Source organism: Homalodisca vitripennis, chromosome 5, assembly GCF_021130785.1.
Source record: "Homalodisca vitripennis isolate AUS2020 chromosome 5, UT_GWSS_2.1, whole genome shotgun sequence".
Classification (NCBI taxonomy): domain Eukaryota; kingdom Metazoa; phylum Arthropoda; class Insecta; order Hemiptera; family Cicadellidae; genus Homalodisca; species Homalodisca vitripennis.
The window spans coordinates 49,840,616-49,861,079 of record NC_060211.1 but is presented as its reverse complement, the minus strand read 5'-3'; positions in this window follow the sequence as shown (position 1 = coordinate 49,861,079).

The following is a 20,464-nucleotide window of genomic DNA, read 5'->3' as shown; positions in this document are numbered from 1 at the left end:
CTTAATGCAACCGAACAGATTTACAGAGCAGGCTTGTCACTTCCTTTATAAGATTCAAACCTGTCGCATGTACAGGACACCAGGTGAATTCAAATTTATATCTTAATGCAACCGAACAGATTTACAGAGCAGACTTGTCACGTCCATTATAAGATTGAAACCTGTCGCATGTACAGGGACACCAGGTGAATTCGAATTTATATCTTAATGCAACCGATCAGATTTACAGAGCAGGCTTGTCACTTCCTTTATAAGATTCAAACCTGTCGCATCTACAGGGACACCAGGTGAATTCGAATTTATATCTTAATGCAACCGAACAGATTTACAGAGCAGACTTGTCACTTCCTTTATAAGATTGAAACCTGTCGCATGTACAGAGACACCAGTTGAATTCGATTTTATATCTTAATGCAACCGAACAGCTTTACAGAGCAGACTTGTCACTTCCTTTATAAGATTGAAACCTGTCGCATGTACAGGGACACCAGGTGAATTCGAATTTATATCTTAATGCAACCGAACAGCTTTACAGAGAAGACTTCTCACTTCTTTTATAAGATTGAAACCTGTCGCATGTACAGGGACACCAGGTGAATTCGAATTTATATCTTAATGCAACCGAACAGATTTACAGAGCAGACTTGTCACGTCCATTATAAGATTGAAACCTGTCGCATGTACAGGGACACCAGGTGAATTCGAATTTATATCTTAATGCAACCGATCAGATTTACAGAGCAGGCTTGTCACTTCCTTTATAAGATTGAAACCTGTCGCATGTACAGAGACACCAGGTGAATTCGAATTTATATCTTAATGCAACCGAACAGATTTACAGAGCAGGCTTGTCACTTCCTTTATAAGATTCAAACCTGTCGCATGTACAGGGACACCAGGTGAATTCAAATTTATATCTTAATGCAACCGAACAGCTTTACAGAGCAGACTTGTCACTTCCTTTATAAGATTGAAACCTGTCGCATGTACAGGGACACCAGGTGAATTCGAATTTATATCTTAATGCAACCGAACAGATTTACAGAGCAGGCTTGTCACTTCCTTTATAAGATTCAAACCTGTCGCATGTACAGGGACACCAGGTGAATTCGAATTTATATCTTAATGCAACCGAACAGATTTACAGAGCAGACTTGTCACTTCCTTTATAAGATTGAAACCTGTCGCATGTACAGAGACACCAGTTGAATTCGAATTTATATCTTAATGCAACCGAACAGCTTTACAGAGCAGACTTGTCACTTCCTTTATAAGATTGAAACCTGTCGCATGTACAGGGACACCAGGTGAATTCGAATTTATATCTTAATGCAACCGAACAGCTTTACAGAGAAGACTTCTCACTTCTTTTATAAGATTGAAACCTGTCGCATGTACAGGGACACCAGGTGAATCGAATTTATATCTTAATGCAACCGAACAGCTTTACAGAGCAGACTTGTCACTTCCTTTATAAGATTGAAACCTGTCGCATGTACAGGGACACCAGGTGAATTCGAATTTATATCTTAATACAACCGAACAGCTTTACAGAGAAGACTTGTCACTTCTTTTATAAGAATGAAACCTGTCGCATGTACAGGGGCACCAGGTGAATTCGAATCTATATCTTAATGCAACCGAACAGCTTCACAGAGCATGCTTGTCACTTCCTTTATAAGATTGAAAACCTGTCGCATGTACAGGGACACCAGGTGAATTCGAATTTATATCTTAATGCAACCGAACAGCTTTACAGAGCAGGCTTGTCACTTCCGTATAACGTTGAAACCACACTCAGATACACAGACACCAGGTGACTTTATATCTCTATGCAGTCATACATGTGCACTTTTAGAAGTATGTATGCTGTCCTATGCTCTATTCATAAGTTTTTAACAAGCTTGCACTGTTATAAACTTTTATCATGGAATAATAATTTTTAAGACTACTAAACGTTTGTAATTGTGTATGTTTTCTGTTTATGTTTTAAATAAAAAATCGATATATTAAAAATGCTAAAATGTTTATGTATTTAAATATAGCTTAGGAAAGAAAATTTTATTCATCAAAAACAAAATTAGTAATATTATGAAGATAATACAAATTGTTTAATGTTTACAGTATAAGGATTACTGTTGTTCTATTTTTGACAAGGAATACAATGATTGATATAAAAACGTCATGATTTTCAATTAATAACTTTTTAAGCTTTCATGAAGTACATTTTTGTTTCCAACGTTAAAGAAATATTGTGGAAATCCTATAAAAGATGGCTTTTAGGAGGTTAAATGCTCAAGGAAGAAGAATGACAGAACAAAGCAATATATGAGGCTTTGTTATTGTGGCAGTTGAAAGGTTGAGACGCTTTTCTCAGACAATCAACAACGAGACAAACAACACAAGAAACTACCTTAATATCTGACGTCACTCCACACCAGAATGTCCTCTCCCACTCTACACTCTAAGTGACTGAACATTGAACGTCTCAACTGTTATTTTCTCTCTGTTTGTTCCAGTCTTCTATTCTTCTCTCGTAATGTTACGTTCTCAGTTATTGTCTTGTAAAGAGTTGCAGCTCTTGTAAGTATAAAATTGACCTAAGTATCTCTTCATTGACAGCGTCAGATATACACAAACAAAAGTATAATAAAGTATATGTAGGTTGATAAATCACTTACATGTAGTCCACATTATTGATTTATAATTGGGATCTATCTTTGACCAAATCTTCCAATTCCAATGTTGAAACTCTTTAATAGTATTCAACCGTCATCCAATGATGTCAGAAATGACGTAAAGTTTCTGACGCCTCGCAGACATCTATATCAGTGTACTCTACCGTAGTCTTGTATTAATATAAACCAAACACGGCGCACTCAGTCGTCATAAAATCTCAGGAACCACTGAACAGGTTTAGATAAGTGAATTTTAACAACCTTCGCCCTTTAATTTTAATAAAGCTATATTTTATTGCTCTTACGTTTTCTGCGTTTATGACAGGAATTAGCTCACCAATAATCAATTATATAAAGCAAATTATTACCTTTAATAATAGTCAAAATAATAAACACAACTATATCAAGATATTACATAATAAAGTTTTATCAACTGAAGAATGCATTTAATAATACGGTAAATTTAATGTACCGTATTAGAATAAAAATAATTTCTATTTAACTTTTTTACCACACACATTGAAAACATTTTTTAGGCCTACTTATTTTCAAATGCGTGGAAATTTGTTTAAATAATTTGCCCCACCACTAAAACGACTAGCATTTCTTAAATAAGTAAGATTATTTGTACCTAAAGGTGTTAGGAAAATAAATTTGTTTTGTCTGTGCTACTCAATATTTATTCTACTAAAGACTTTGTTTAACTAATTTGATTAATTATGTCATAAGTAAATTTCATTTTATCCCTTTTTCATAATATAACATAATGTGTATCATATTTTTAATATAATAGTTATTAATATACAAGATTTCTTTTTATGTGGGGAGAGGAGTTACCTTACCCCAGTAATAGAAATTAAATAATAACTTTCTATGATAATGATAAAATTTTACAACCGTTAGGTTCATTCGAATTTTACTGTTTTTTTCTCGGTTTTAAAAACTCAAATACAAAACAAATATGTTTATAGAGGAATGATTAAATGGTATTACTTTCCTGTAACAAACGCTAAGGCGGGAATGGGAACCTGAGGGACCAGTTCACTAGCGAATACGTAGTCTATGTTGCGTTGCAATAATTTTACTTTAATACATAAATATTTAAAGAAAAAGAAGGAACGAAATACTCTCCAACCTACGACACAATATGGCATGATAAAATTTATCTCTTCCCCCACCAAAAGGTAAATTCTGGACAGGACACTCTATCATAAAATATTGATGTGCGATGTATGAGCATTCTTATGGTAGGGAAGAGAAAGGGGATCAGTTGAATTCATTGAGTGAATTTCGTCGGTGATATGATCTGCAGTGAAGGCAGGCACAGCGGATGCAACCCATCAAATAATAACTGTAAGCAATCAATTATATGAACTGAATATAACTAGTTAAAATAGGTTAAATTTAAATATTATTGGCTTTTTAATTCTTGCAACTATCATGGGTGAAATGAAAAGAATTTATTTAATGTAATATTAAATGAGTTAAAATTTCAAAGCATGAAGTCAATTGTGAAACAAAAAATTATTGTTTATCTATTACAATTTAAGGTCACACGTACAATAATTCAAATAACCTGGCGAAATAGCGTCAATAGTACTCTGTTTGAGTGAATTATTTTTTCCGGCGCCAGTGTTGTTTTTGCCTTGTTGCCACGATCAAGAAAATGTGCCAAAAGGTAGGTACCTATATATTTTTGGCCAATTTAATTTACTTCGATCTTAGTATTCTTTTTTCCAACGCTTATTTTGCCTTGTTTCCCGATCAAGAAAAAAAAATATATTCATGTGTATGTACATATATACATACACAGGTCTAAGAAGCCTACTTCTGTCAAAAAGACAACCAAGATGACTTTTGTAACAATCTTTAAACTTATAGTAAAATATAGATAGTAACTTTGCGTTTTATATCAGCACTGCTAGCAGTTACCCGCTGCTTCGCACGCAATTACGTATGCCTTGCACGTCTACGAGCACTGCTAGTTCAAGTAACTTATAATTTGTAGTCAATCTTGAGTATGCCTTGTTGACAAATCTTTAAGAAAACTTATTTTTTATTAGGTTAATGTATTACTCAGTGCTCAACATCGGTTGCAGAAAGGTTGAAATAATAAGTGTTGTTATTGTGAAGTTTAAGCGTTGACACTATAAATGTAAGCAAGTTGAAAATAGTGGTTAAATTAACTAAACAAATGGTTATCCTGTCATGAAACAATGTTTACACAGAACTGTTGTTTAACAGTCTCTTTCAATAATATTTTTGCCTATATATTAATATAAGCCCAGTGTGGTATAGGCCAGAGAGGTTTTCGAAATAATAATAGGCCTATATTCATACCAAAGTGTTAATTCTAATGCCCAGTCCCTCAATATTTATCCTTCGACTCTTTTAAACATGCATTTCCGCAATGTCAAATAAATCAAATGTAATACATGTAACATTTCAGTACAATGTGATATACATTTTATCTGATAAAGCAAAAAAAAACCAATGTATTATAAACTTTCTAAATACCAAGTATTATAAACGATATAGAGTGTTATACTATGTAAAATTTCAGTACAAGAGAGTGAAACAAGTTTTTATAAGTACTTATTAAACAATTTGAATAACATCTCTCCAATACTCAATGATTATTTATTTTTATAGTTACAACGATTTTAGTATAAATTGAACTATTTTAGGCCGTTGTAGAGGAATTCTAAAATATCTTTTTTTATTTTTCAGCTAACGCACTTACGATGTTATAAATGGTTGCGCTCTGTGTATTTTTGAAACAGAAGCAGTCATGTGTTGGTAAATATTATTACAGTGTTCATGGTTAAGAGCTTCAGATGTTAAGCAAAATCCCGAATGGTTTGTATTTTTGGCTTTACGCATGTGCACTTATGATTCGAAAGAATTATATTTTCATACATAACTTATTGATTGTTATACGAGTCCTAATTATACCTCTCAACACAGTCATTTTTTACTTTTTATAAAGTGACCCTGCTACATACGTAATTCATCTTAATAATATTCTCCTGGATATAGGTTGATAAAGGAACAGTTCAGCTATTATATATTCACAACCTGAGAGACAACACTAACTGATGGCTCTTCCGTGTTTGTATTTGCTGCTAACTGATGGACCCTTAAATATCGAATGAAGCTTTTAGATGAGAAAAAAATATTACTGACTCTACAACTTGATGTTGGTTATTGTGATACATTTTCGTGCTTAGTCTTCTTTTCTTACTGAATCTGTGATTTGTATAACTATTACTAATGTTATAAACGACCTAAATATGCAAAACACATTTTAGTAATATTCTGGGAATGTGTTGTTAATATAGCTGTTTCAAAGTGACATTAAAATGAAAGAACAGATTCAGGTTTTTTTAATGTATTAGGTGATGCTGAAGTCATTAGCCATTAATTTAAGTTTTTTTTTGTGTGTTGGTTTAACTGAATGAATATTTTTATTTTAATTTAATTAGGAGAGTATCGTATAACATACATGTATCTTAGTACATCATGTATGTTAAAAAACCATTCTAAAATTTTAATTGGTGTAATAAAAATCGTGTTGGAAATACGTAATCACAAATACTAATTCTAATTCAGTAAATTAAATGTATTTCGTCATAGCTCATGATTAAGTTGGTAAATTACAAACCTCCGTTTTATGTTCTCTCTATTTGGCGAGATGCGATAATTAGAACCTCATAAACTGATATACAGGTTTATTAAAGCTGTAAATTAATTTAAATCATCTTATATAAATGAACCCACATTAACAGTACAAAATAAATTTCGGTACAAATCAATTTGCAAATTATATGCGTAAGTTTTAAGTCATCTACTTTCAAAACACCAATCATGAAATTAGCGCAACTCAAATTATATCCTCTGAGTTATGTTTTGAAACACTACGCTGTTACAGACACGATGGAGTTTCTACTTATTTGTATTCTTTGTAAAACATCTCTGTTTATTTAATAATTCATCATGATTATTTTTTCAGTTTTATAACTATTTCATGTTCTTTTCTATCCTTAAGCAATCGCGTGTATAATTTATCATATTTACTGATATTTCTCATACATGCAATGTAATTATCTTGATTTAAACACTTAGCCTGTAGTATTAAATCCTTTTTAGAAGTTTCTTTTCTTGTTAAAGTTAGATTTCTTTTTTATAGTTAAAATACTATAGGATGTTAGTGTTTCATTATTTATTTACATGTATCCTAATACTTTTGCCGACAATCTCAGGAAAAATGTTGATATTAAGCACAAACCATGATACTTGTTTTTACTTTGATAATAATTTGTAATGAATGTTCACAATTATTTATATAAAATATTAAATGCATTTTAGATAATATAGTGTCTGAAACAAAACTTCCGTCGTAAATTAAGCAGGCCGGGTACTCCAAGGCATGTCAGGGTGTTATCAGAGCAAGATAACGTTAAATAAGGAAATGTTAAATGTTACTGCTGTAATGCAGCTGTCAAAGGAATGGAGATGAAGTGGCCTAAAGTTTACTTCCAATAAAAGTCGAAGTAGCACTAAAACTAGGTATTTTATTCATGTATTTAAAAACAACTTTCATACTATTGATATTAGACATACGAAAGTTTGTGAAGATGTTTGGATGTTTGAAGCTAGTGGACACATCAGGATCAAATTTGGCATAACTTTAATACACGAATAAATCATAGGCATATTTAGATCTCTTAAAGGCAACTTTTGAAATGTATTTACCGTATAAAGCCTGTTAATATTTTTTTATAACCAATAACAAAACTTATTTGCAGACGCACTGTCCCAGTATTTTGTATTTTCCATGAATACATATTAGCTGTCGTGGCGTGAAGCAAATACTAATGACAAGTAGTATTATCTAATGGGTATTTTACATAGCAGTAGTAACACATTAAAAAAAAAAGTTTATTCTGGATTATTCTGTGCTTTAAGTTAATGAGCAAAATTGTAAATGTGTACATCTAGTGTATTTGTGTTGGTGCCCTTTGATATTGTGAGGCGGCATATTTACAGCAGCTGAAGGAGTAATAGGCCACATAAAACACAAGCCCAGTTTCAGCTTAAGATAATCGGTAGAAGCTTGTGTCTCATTTAAATTTAATATTTAGTTAATAAATACTCATACTCTGATATTTTAGAGCTAATCTTGAACTCTAAACCTTATTTAAAAATTACATTATTATAATTATTAGTTTGAATTATAACTAATCATCATTACAAATATCCGTATCTAAAAACAATTTATTTGACACACAATAATTAAAATCTCGCTTAATAATAAATTAGTATCTCGCTGCAACTCAAGTTCCTTTTCAAATTAAATTTTTTGTATATTTCCTATACACAGATGTTTACAGAAAATATACGAAACATAACAATTTAAACTATTGTTGGACCTAACATATGTTTTTCAATATCTTAGAGAAGTGAGTTCCGCATATTTTAATAATATTGTGTAGTAAAGTTATGCATTGCTTATAAGTAATCTTCTCAGTTACCAACCAAAGTGAATTGCAAAACAGAGTCTCACGCGTTTTTCTGTTTCCCGAGTATGTTTGAGGCCGTATGTTCGTTTCTAATAGAAGGCTATTCCGTATAAAGTTATGCATTGCATATGAACAATTTTCTCAGTTACAAAGCAAAAAGACTGGATTTTAGTTCTTGTCATGCATTAGTTGTTCATTCGCATTTTATTTTTAATATTTACCGTCAGATATGTTACAGAAAGAATACTCCATAGCGCTTATTTGATGTTAGTTATCTCACATACAAATTACTTTACCAGTTTACACACATTCGGCCGAGCTCACCTTAACATCTTTTTAAACTGTTTCTAAACACTCATATTCACCTTTAAAGTGAAAGCCGTGTACCGCCATACAACGACGTGTTGCTCAACTAAACTTAAAAAAAATTGTTATTGCTAATATATTTGTGCTACCAACACAGATTTAAACTGCTTTTGTAATAGCTGAAGGATTTCATATGAACTATAAATTTTTTTATTAAAATTGCTTTTAACTGACACATTTTTAAAGTACGTAAGCAAAATATTAACATTTTTACTTTATGTATGAAGTAACAACACTCATATAAACTACAGCACAGTTCAGTGTAATTTATATTGTATGAGGCGGTCTCTATAGAGAGTGAATAGCATGCTTTAAATACTTCTTTACATTTTCAGCTAGTCGGAAATGATACGTGTGTTATTGAATAAACGTATTTCAGTTTGGGATATTGCTGTGTTCGAAAACATAATGGCTAGTAGTAGACGTGTAGTAGTTAACGAAAATCTGATAAAATTGCCTGAACTATCAGAATTTCCTTCAAAGCTCCAATATTGTACTGAGTCAAAAACATTTTTCTTTTCCGCCGTACGCTTATTTTCAAACTCAATATGTCTTCCAAAATTGAAGATTTACCTTACAAAAATAATTAAAATTTTTATTTAATTTATGGATTGTACAGCGACAGCAAGGAAAAACAACAATTTTGTGATAGGTGAGGCATTGGAAAGCATCGGCGATACAAAACATCGCTAAATGTAAGACTTGATGAAGATTAAAGAATAAAGCGAGTAAAATGATAACGAAAAGACTTAAATTGAGCAACATTACTAACCTGAATATGTTGACAAGTGAGATGGGAGTCAACATATGAAATACTCCTTGAACATAATATTTGGTCAAATAAAAAATCAATTTAGGCTTAATCAATAAAAATATTCTCTAAATCGCCATTCTGTTAAAAAAACTGCAATAGCCAATTAAAATTTGAAAAATAATTTTCTGTTAGTAAAATTTTTAAATGGACATTTATGATTTAAAAAATCCAAAACACACACGTAATGCCAAAATCATCTGTCCCTTCTCACTCCTACTCAAAGACCTTGATCTCATTTTTCAGTTACAGATTTTGAGCAGGCGTGAACAAAGTACCGATGATTAATTTTCTCCAATATTTTCTCTCAATATCTGTGGTTTGTGCAGTGCGCCTGTACTTTGTGTTGGTATAGTTTTGTGATTCTCTTGTCTAGTCCTGCACTTTGAAGTATCTGCTCCATTATATTAGGTACAGATTTGTATAAATGATGTAAAGCACATTTCCAAATTAGACAACATTGAAGGGAGATATGACCAATTGAGTTTATACATACATAGCAGCCTAACTGCTTGGTTTGCCGACTAATGCAAGAATGATTGAATTCAGTTACCGGTCACCAGACTTTAATGTGACCGTGTGTTATCAATTTTTTTTACATCTCTCTTTAAAATAATCTACATTTAAAATTATAATTATAGATGTTGTTACTACAAAATGGTTGCATATTTTTGTATTTTTTTAAGTAGTTTTTCTAGTGATTTAAGTTTGAAATTTCATAAAAACTATCATTTTGTAGAAAATTTCCCACACTTTAAAGCTTTGCAATTCGAATGTCCCTACTATATTGAAATTTAAATTGCCAAATTTCTTTTGACTGTTTCAAGGTAATTCAGAGGTATTTAAACTTATAGGCACTAAAGTAAAATTGCCAGAATTCGTCAGCAGAATAGAAGAAAGAAACGTCTTACAAACGAGGTGCTTACGCATATTTGGATTCCCATGGCCGGAAGCTGACATAGAGAAAATGTTTTTGAGACTTAAGAATACATCACTGGTTGTAAAAAAATAAATATTGAAATTTTTTAATTAAAGGCACAAATAAAGTTCCTCGTGATCTTGATGAAAATCCCTGATCGTGATCTTCAAACGGACACATTAAATAATTCAGATATTATAATTACCTCTTGATGCTTGCTAAGGTAATTTTGAACTTTCAAAGTAGCAATATATACTTTTAAATTTATGTAAATACAATATGAATTTATTTTATGTATTAATCAGATTGAATTGAACAACGCTCATGATCAGGTATAACGAATGTTTGGATTTTCAACTAACAAAATGTTAAGTTTAATTAAATGAGATAATCTTACTATTAACCAAATATGATTACGGCGGAAACTATTTAAATGGAAAATAAAAGTTCCCAGATCCATGGAAAAAACTAAAATGAGAGCGAGTGCCTCATTTTACTTCAGGAATTGCCTTTTCAAGAAATATACGGACAATATCTAAGGAATGCGTTGTTAATGATACATATGCAAATAAAGACCAATTGTATAAAAATTAAAGAGCTTAAGTTAATGATTTTACAAATTACTACTTTCTGTGAACTTAAATTCATAGTCATTGCTTATAATGAATACTTCAAATAATTTTATTAGTTATTTGTCGTCAAAAGAAAAGATAGAACTTTGCTTACAATATGTATATGTAACATTGTTATTTTACTTGTAAAAGAGTAGGTGATACATGTTGTAATCTGACTTGCCTCCTGAAAAACGTGGGAGCTCAGAATCACGTTCCATAGTAAATGAACCTTTGATAAAGAAATATGGAGCTCTCCGCTCAGCCCCTAGTTTCCCAAAGTTGCTACTTTGACGTGATGAATGACTTTCAAATTCAAGTTGTGTTTGGCAGGAAATTTCTCTTGTTCTTCATAATTGTTCCTTTATTAATATCATCTGTTAATGTTAGGTTGTTTTAAAAACCAGACTACACGTTTTTCCGTTTCATTCATAACCACACGGAATAATTTTAACTTTTTTTGGGAGGAAGTAAACTTAATAATGATTTTTATTACAACTTTGTGCATACAACTTGTAAAGTATCTCAATGAGAACAATACAGAAAGTACATACTATATATTACAGTGCGAGAGTAAACGACTTAAGTACTGAATCTTACACGCTGTAGACTAACGTATCTCTGGGTTAATATTGTATATTCTCATCAAGCCACAACTAGCAAACTATAATCAGAGTCGCGAGTTTCCGGAGTCAGTAATTAGGATAAATATTTCAGTCTCTCAAGTTCTTAGCGGTGAAGTTGAACCTAAAGTCAAACATATGTGAAGATTGTTTTACAAATGTAGTTTTATTGAAATAAAAGACCTAAACGTCAAATAGTTTGCAATAAAATTAGTTTATAATATGACATAAGCTAGTTATGTTTATTACTATCAAATGTGTTACAAATATAATCAATGTGAATGTTAAGTTTAGCTCCAGTGCACCTTCTCTTTGTGCAGCGTCTTGAATCTGACGCTGTCACAAGATTGACTTCTGGAATCTGTGACGTGTAAAGTGATAATTTTATATTGAGATTCTTCGCCACCGACATTTTAATCCCTTTTTACGGAGACAAACATGACTCCATATTCCAAGAGTCAAGTCTGTGACAGCATCAGATTTCTGACTGGTGTACTAAGAGGAAGGTGAACTGGAGCTAAACGCAACATTCACATTTAATTAGCTCTCAATTAAGTGGTCGGTTAAGCTTCAGCCAATTACGAAAAGCCACCGCAATGCAACTAACTTATTCAGACGACTGCTGAATCTTGGCAGGTCGATTTATCGTCTGTTGGTTGAAGTGGGCTCTCCACACCGAGGCCAAAATATCAAAAGAAAAAGCTTGTAAAAGTAATGTTACGACGCAATATGAACCTGGAGACTATAATGTTAGATATCTGTGTCTATTTATTCCAAAACCAATTTTTTAGTATTTCTACAGTTTTTGGTACAACATTTAGGGATGGTGAGTTTTTAGGTAAAATTCCAAAATTTTAGTATTAAAACAGCTTTCCAATAAAGTTTAGTTTTTTACACTTACCTCCATTAGCTCTGACCACCATCCTCGCGCACTGTTGATTGAACAAATAAATCAGCTAAATTACGATGGATATGCTTAATCATAATATTACCAATTAAAAATGTAATACAATAATTTTACAATACAATTTGTATGGGGTTGGATTGTTGAGAGAAAACGTAATTAGAAGATTTAAGATCTTTAATGAGAACAAAAGTTATGTTCCAGCAAAGATTTCTTAATTAGGAAGCTGTGAAAGTTCCCAAGCTTCAAATATGTTGGTATTTACCGAAAGTTTTATCACTCTTCGTAGGCTATTTAATTCTTCTTATTAACAAAACCAGATAAATTTTTGTTCACTTTTTGTAAATACAGAACATGACAGAGTATAATTGTGTATAATACTGATTGAACTTGCTGGAACTGCTTGAACTGAAATGGAACAGTGCAATATTCCAACCAATTTTTTAAAACTGTGTTTTAGAAAAAACAGAGAAGTCGTAAAATCAAAGTATCTAAATTAATTAATCTATCTTGTGCTCACGAATGACACATTAAAAGTTAGTTACATAGAAATATTTTACATTATTAAATTTAGAAGTCAATGTTATTTGGATTTAAAAAACATGTTATTAGCAGTTTCTTTAAATAAAAACGTACTATGCGGCCCACTTTTTAATAACAACCAAGTTTGACAGGATGAAATAATAACCAATTTTTGATTCTGGAACAATATTTAGTTTTTGGAAAGATATACAAGTTTATAAAATATTAAATCTTTTAATTTTTTCGTGAAATCTTTAGAGACATTCCTCCTAATAAAGTGATCTTTACTCAGCCGTACTAGTTTTGAGGGGGTCGGAATTGGAGGGTAAAGAAAAGGTGACAAAATATCTATTCAACTTTTTTCCAGACATATTTTTTTAATATAAATACGTACGCATGTATATGAACAGAAATATTATTAGACACTTAAAAGAGTGAGTTTTGCTTGTCAGCTAAACCCTTACTCAAGTTAATTGACTTAACCTGACCAAAAATGTCAATTATAATGAATGTGTGTCAATCGGATAGGGGAGTGTACATTTTTTAAATGCATGTCTTATATGAGTTTGCGTTGGAAACTTTACATGGGTAACTTAAATATTTTCCAATGAAGATCTTATTAGTACCCACCCCTCGTGTGTGGCGGTGGTTACATTAGGGGCTGAAATTCATACTTTCAAACTCTTGGTGAGCCGGTTCAAATTCTTGAGCTCAGTTATGTCCCCGGCTCATTTATGAGTGTACTCGTATTTATATATTACATGTAAGTGTTGTTCGTTTTAGCTGCAGTTGGCACTGACTGTACTGTTTTAGAGCGCTCTATACATCCTTTTCAGAGTGGCAAGGAACTTCTGAAATTCTTGGGTGTTGGTGGAAGAAACTTGTAGTGAAATTTTTAATTTCAAGTTATTTATGTTAATTCCATTTTATTTTCCCACTAACATGCTGGCGTAAGTTCTACGTTTCTCACTGACGAGTAAGGTTTTCTTTTTTATAATTTAATTCCAGTTTAGAGCCAAGTACTAAAATATCAAAAGAAAACAAGATTGGCATGATTGCTCTTAACCTTCACAAACTTTAAACACTAAATAAACACTATAATTATAAGTGTAAGAAAAACTTACTCGTCAGTGCAAGAGGTCCCGGGTTCTACAGATCCCGGCCGAGCCCCCAAACAAAATCTTACTCGTTCACTACAAGTTCTTCCACTAACACCCAAGAATTTCAGAAGTTCCTTGCCACTCTGAAAAGGCTGTTCAGAGCGCTCTGAAACAGTACACTCAATGCCTTCTACAGCCACAAACGAACAACACTTACATGTATTATACAGTATAAAGACACTCATACATGAGCCGGGGAGATAACTGGGTTCAAGACTTTGAACCGGTTCATTGGTTGTATCGTTTGCTATCGTTGTTGTTACCGCAGAACTAACAGAAATAATCCCCAGGACCTCAGTTCATGAATGATTTATGTAATGTGTAAGTAATACAATCAATAATATTATAGTCATTGTCAGAAATTCCTTTCTCTCTCATTATTGCTTTACTTTGATGATTCCAAAATAAATGTCACCGGGGAAACTTTGGACAGTATTTGTTTAGTTGGTTTCAGTATAAATGGAATTTAGAAAAGTACTTCTAAGTTGAGTAATTTATCCAATGCGCGTGTGCACTTTGCGCCAACGACAGCTGTACTAAAACAACTACATAGAACAGGACGTTGGGTTACAATCCAACTGCTATTTAACACGTCTATTTTGATGTAATTAATTTAGCTCCAACTATTGTTGCGATCTATATTTAAGTTTAAGATGATCACTAATATTTTGAATTTGTTTTCGCACTAGTTAATCTAAAATGTAGGGTATTAATGTAATCTTATTAACTTTTAACTAAAATCTTTAAGTTATAAAATTCTTTATTAATTTAAAACTGAACTCAATTGTATGCAAAAAAGTATGTAAATTATAAAAATGAGTATGCAATTAATAAAATCTTAATTTCTCTCTCTAAACAAATTAGCTATACGTACAGTATAATATAATTGTAAACTTTTAATAGAAATTCTCTTTCTTTCATCAGATTGTACAATCTTTGATTAAACTGGTGTATCTGTTCTCTTTTAAAGTCGTTATCGAAATTGATGTTTACTGATTTTAGTTTTTGAAGATCATACTGCAAGCCCATAGGAGTGACAATATTACTCCAGAGACAATTGTTACTTTGGCCTCTCCTTCTGTGCTAGAGCAGGACATAAGATGTACAACAATTCTGGTGCCATACATGTGTGTTGTGATGTGAGTACGTGCTAGTACATAATATTTATCAAAATGATAGTATAGCGGTTTATACGTGTAGAAGGATTGTGGCTGGGATTAAAAAGGTTAATGTAGGTGTTTAAAAGAAACCGTTAACAAAGATGTTAGGTGAGCTCGGCTGCATGTGTGTAAACTGGTAATGTAATGTATATCTGAGATAATTAACCTAAATAAAGCGCCTAAAATTCTGTAAATCTTCCTGTAAATACAGAAACAATAAAATAATGCATAAAACGAAATAATGCATAACAAGAAAGAACTACAGATCCAATACAAAAATAGTTTCCTATAAAATGAAGGAGTATTTCTTGGTGAATTACTGATACAATAATATAGGAATGAACATACAGTCCAACGTATATCTCGTGAAAACTGCAAATCTTGTGAGATTCTGTTTGCAATCCACTTTGCTTGGTAACTGTGAGAAGATTGCTTATAAGCAATGCATAACTTTACTACACGATACCTTCTACTAAAATATGCGGAACTCACTTCTGTAGTATATTGTAAAACAAATTTTAGAGCTAACAATAGTTTACAATTCGTCAAAATATATTCTTAAGTTGTAATACTGATAAGTTAAACTGATTTTATATAAATAAGTTTTTATGTTTGGTATATTTTCTGTAATCACCTGTATGTAGGGAATTTTTAGAATGTATTTAATTTGCAAAGGATTTTTTTTGCTGCGAGTTTGTTGCTTTTAATTATTTTGAGCCAAATAAACAGTTTTTAGATACAGAATTTTGGAATAATTATTAGTTTTACTTCGAACTAATAATTGAAATCTTATATTGAAAGAAATATCAGGGTTCAAGATTACTTCAGAAATATAAGAGTATGAGTATAGATTTGCTAAATATATAATTTAAATGAGATAAACTTCTATCGGGCTGAAACTGGGCTTGTGTTTTAAGTCATTCTCTTAGTAGTCTAAGTATACTATAATATACTAATAACCGATTCATCTGAGGAAAATAGTAAAACTTATTTGTCAATATATGCATTGCATGTCAAAAGCCATAAAACATAAAATACATCTTATATCAAAGACACTTATCTGCTAGTTTATAAATTGGTACTGTAGTTTAAATATAGTGTAGGACAAATTATAAATTGGACATGAATTTATTTGTTAAAAATCTATTTTTACTATCAATAATCAGTGTTTAATAATAATGCTCTTTGTGCTTTAACATTAGCAATACAGTAATAGTAACTATCATTAGCAATAATCAAACAATAGGAATATGATGATTCACCAAACTGTTTATACTGTAAGCCATTAAAGAGTAGCAAAACCATTACCCGCCAATACTGAGCCACGCGCAGCGGTGTCGGAGTTATGGCTTGAAAGTTAAGTTGAAACTAATTTATCTGCCGACATTTGTAGTGCTGAGCTTTGGTTTATTTATTTATTATTAACGGCAAGCAGCCAATTTACATACAGTAATGCAATAAGATGGCAGTACAATGTATACAGTGCAGTAAAGAGTACAACTAGTATAAAATAATACAGAGCTAGCAATGGCAGAACACAACACAATATAACAATATAACAATGATCGATTCCAAGTCCCAATAACTGTGAATCACAACAAGAAAGTTTAGTTATACACTAATATCATATAAAAAATCAACAATATATTATGAAATAGACCAACGTACAATAGAATTAACAACAATGTATAAAATAGAATAGTATAACAACAACAAGTACACGTAAATAACAACAACCAAAATAATATAAATACACCAATGATGCAAAAAGTCGAAATTAAATTAAATGTACCTTACAGTAGAGCAGAAACATAATAATAAATACAAAATAGCAAAAGCTAAAAAATGAAAACAGTCTTAAAGTTACAGGGGATTTCAAGGAATTATAATATATTCGTTGTGATCGTTCAGAACTGACCTCATCTAAGGTTAGCGGGGGAGGTGTTTTGCTTGCAATAAAGGATAACATACTATCCCAAGAAATCATACCAAAGAATAGATCTGTAGAATGTGTTTTTGCTACTGTCAAATTATCATCTAGTCATCGGATGCTGGTCGGCGGAGTTTACCTTCCACCTAACATGCCCTCAAGCCAATACTTTGATTTTGCCTCAATTGTCGAAGAGCTGCTCTTCACCTGTGAAAATTTTGAACCTATCCTGTTGTTGGGCGATTTTAAAACCTCCCCAACGCGGATTGGGATCCTCTCGGTTCTCAAATTCATGATCCTGCGAGCCAGCCAATCAAAGATCTTGCCCATATCTTCAATCTTACACAGGTCAACGGTGTTAACAACGACCGTGGGAATATTACTGGATCTAGTTTTTCTCTTCCAGATAGACATCAGTGTCCGAAGGTCTCTTGATCGCCTTGTTCAGGTGGAATCACATCATCCAGCCTCTCGATATTACCGTTCCATGTTTCAGACCAGTCACTGATAATAACAGGACCCATATCTACGACTTTAGGAGGAGTGATCTGTTTGAGATATTTAGAGTGATTTCAGGGTTGGCCGTATCCGGAACTGAGCAACGTGATGGGGGATAGTGTGGAGACAGCATTCATTGATTTTTGTGGTTCTCTCAGTGGGGTGATCAGGACTTGACCCCCACGAAAGTACTTGGAAAACGCAACTTCCCTTGTTGGTTTTCATTAGAGCTGAAGGCACTAGTCATTTTGAAAAAGAAGCTGCACCGTCAAGTTCAAAAAGTCATTAAAAGACTCTGACTACTTGGAATTTCGTAGTGTTTCGTGCAAGGTGTAGGACTCTATCCGCCTCCTGTTTACAGGGACTATATACTTCGTATTGAAAACTCCATACCAAGCAATGTGAAGGTCTTTCTGGGGACACATCAGGAATATGAAACGCAAGTCTTCAGCACTTTCCAACCTGTACCTTGACAACGTGACAGCGGACACCCCTAAAGGCATATGTGACTTGTTTGCTTCTTATTTCTCTTCTGTATACAGGCTCCCACAAACACTTCCAGTTCCTTTGGAGCTGGAAACCTCATTCCATCTGTCAGGTTTTCACATCTCATGTGAAGAAGTGGAGGAGACATTAGCTGGGCTGGATGAAAGGAAGGGCGCGGGGCCAGATGGGATTCCCCCAGTAGTATTGAAGTTTTGTAGTGGTATCTTGGCTCCACATGTCACCCAATATTTCAATGCTCTTCTAACTCTGGGCATTTTCCCTAAGAACCTGAAGTCGAGCTTTTATTGCACCTATCCTGAAAAGTGGTGATCCAGTAAATGCCAAGAACTACAGACCTGTTGCAATTCAGCCTGCCCTAGCCAAAGTTTTTGAGTCCTTGGTCTTACGTAGACTTTCATTTGAAGCCAAGAACATCATCTCTCCAGCTCAACACGGTTTTATGAAGGGAAGGTCGGCAACAACCAATCTCGTGACTTTGCAGAATGACATTACATCCTCCTTCAGATTGGGCCACCAGGTCGATTGCGTTTATCTTGATTTGTCAAAGGCTTTCGACAGGATAAGCCACATTCATCTCCTAGCAAAACTTAGGACTTGGGGAGTGACTGGATCTCTCTTGATGTGGTTCGAGAGTTACCTGGCGAATCGTCTCCTCGTCATGCGTCATGCCGGTGAGACATCTTTTGCATTTGAGGCGGTGTCTGGGGTGCCTCAGGGTTCTCTGCTGGGACCTGCCCTTTTTTTCTATCTTCATTAATGACCTTCAGAATGTCGTCACATCGTCTAGCCTGTTAATGTTCGCGGATGACGCCAAGGTATATAGGAGATATCCACACTTCAAGACTGCGCCTCTTTGCAATCTGACTTGGAAAGTGTCGTCTCCTGGTGTGTGCGGGATGGCATGGATATAAATTTCGCAAAGTGCTCTGTGGTCTTATTCCATCGCTCAGCTAGGGTCATAGTCTTCAACTACGAGGTGGAGGGAACCATACTGAATCGCTCAAGTACAGTTAAGGATTTGCTGAGCCCTGAACAGCATCTGTCTGCAATTACTAGGAAAGCCACTATTGCCCTCGGTCCTTATATTTAGGACTTCTCGAGATGGGTTTTCACCATGGACACTTCGGGCCCTGTACGTCCAGTTGGTTCGACCAATATTGGAATACTGTTCGCCTGTATGGTCTCCCTACCTGTTGGGTCAGGTTGAACTCGTTGAAAGAATTCAGACAAGATTCATCAGGCTGATTGGGTTTGAGACTTGGATTTGGCCTACGACGGGATTCCTGTTGAAGATCTGCAACGCCACTTTGGGCTCCTACCCTTGAGCACCAGACGCCAGACGGCCAATGCTGACCTGATGTTCTTGAAGAAGATTTTGTCCCGTCGTCTTGTGATTCCCCGAGACTTTTAGAGAGGATCAATCTTCGTTGTCCCCGACCATCTTCAAGATCTGTGCAGCTTTTCGAGAGGGAATTCCTCGCTACGAACTATGCGTACAACAGTACAATACCGAGAATTCACAGGTTGGGAAATGGTCTTCCTGCGCATATTGATTTGTTCAGCATGTCCGACACATCATTCAAGAGGGAGGTCACTAAATATCTCTCTGGCCACACGTGAAACTCTGACACTGAACGTTATATTTTGGTTGCTGTTTTTTTGTTTTTGTTTTTTTTTGTTTAACACTTTTGTTTATATTTAATGGCATCAAACCCTGCATGTATTGTCGCATATTGTATATTTCACTGAATAGAGATGGTTTTCTTGTGAATGTTATATATTGCTTGCTATTTTCTTAACACTTTTGTTCATATATTATTATAAATAGCATCAAAATTTGCATGTATTGTAGCATGTTTATATTTTGCTAAATGGAAATTGGTTTCTTGTGATTTTTTTATATATATATCAATGAACATAGGCTACGCTAATCTTTATTTTTTTTTCTTTCGTATTGTAATTTGTTTCATATGCATATGTATGTCTCAGTAGTATATAAGTAACTCTATATTTTATACGCTACCGGTACTTTAATTAAGTCTTTTTTACGGTTCCACCTTCATGTTGCACTTGTTTATGAACTATATTGCTGTTGTAATTTTTCTTTTTATTCACGATGTTGATGTTATTTGGCACTTGTTTTTGCTTATTTTTTTGCTTCTGTTTGCTTTAGCAATGTATGCATGTAAACTATTTATGTAAGTTGTTTATATCAAGCCTCTTGTAATTTTCTCAATACCTATAACAAATGTG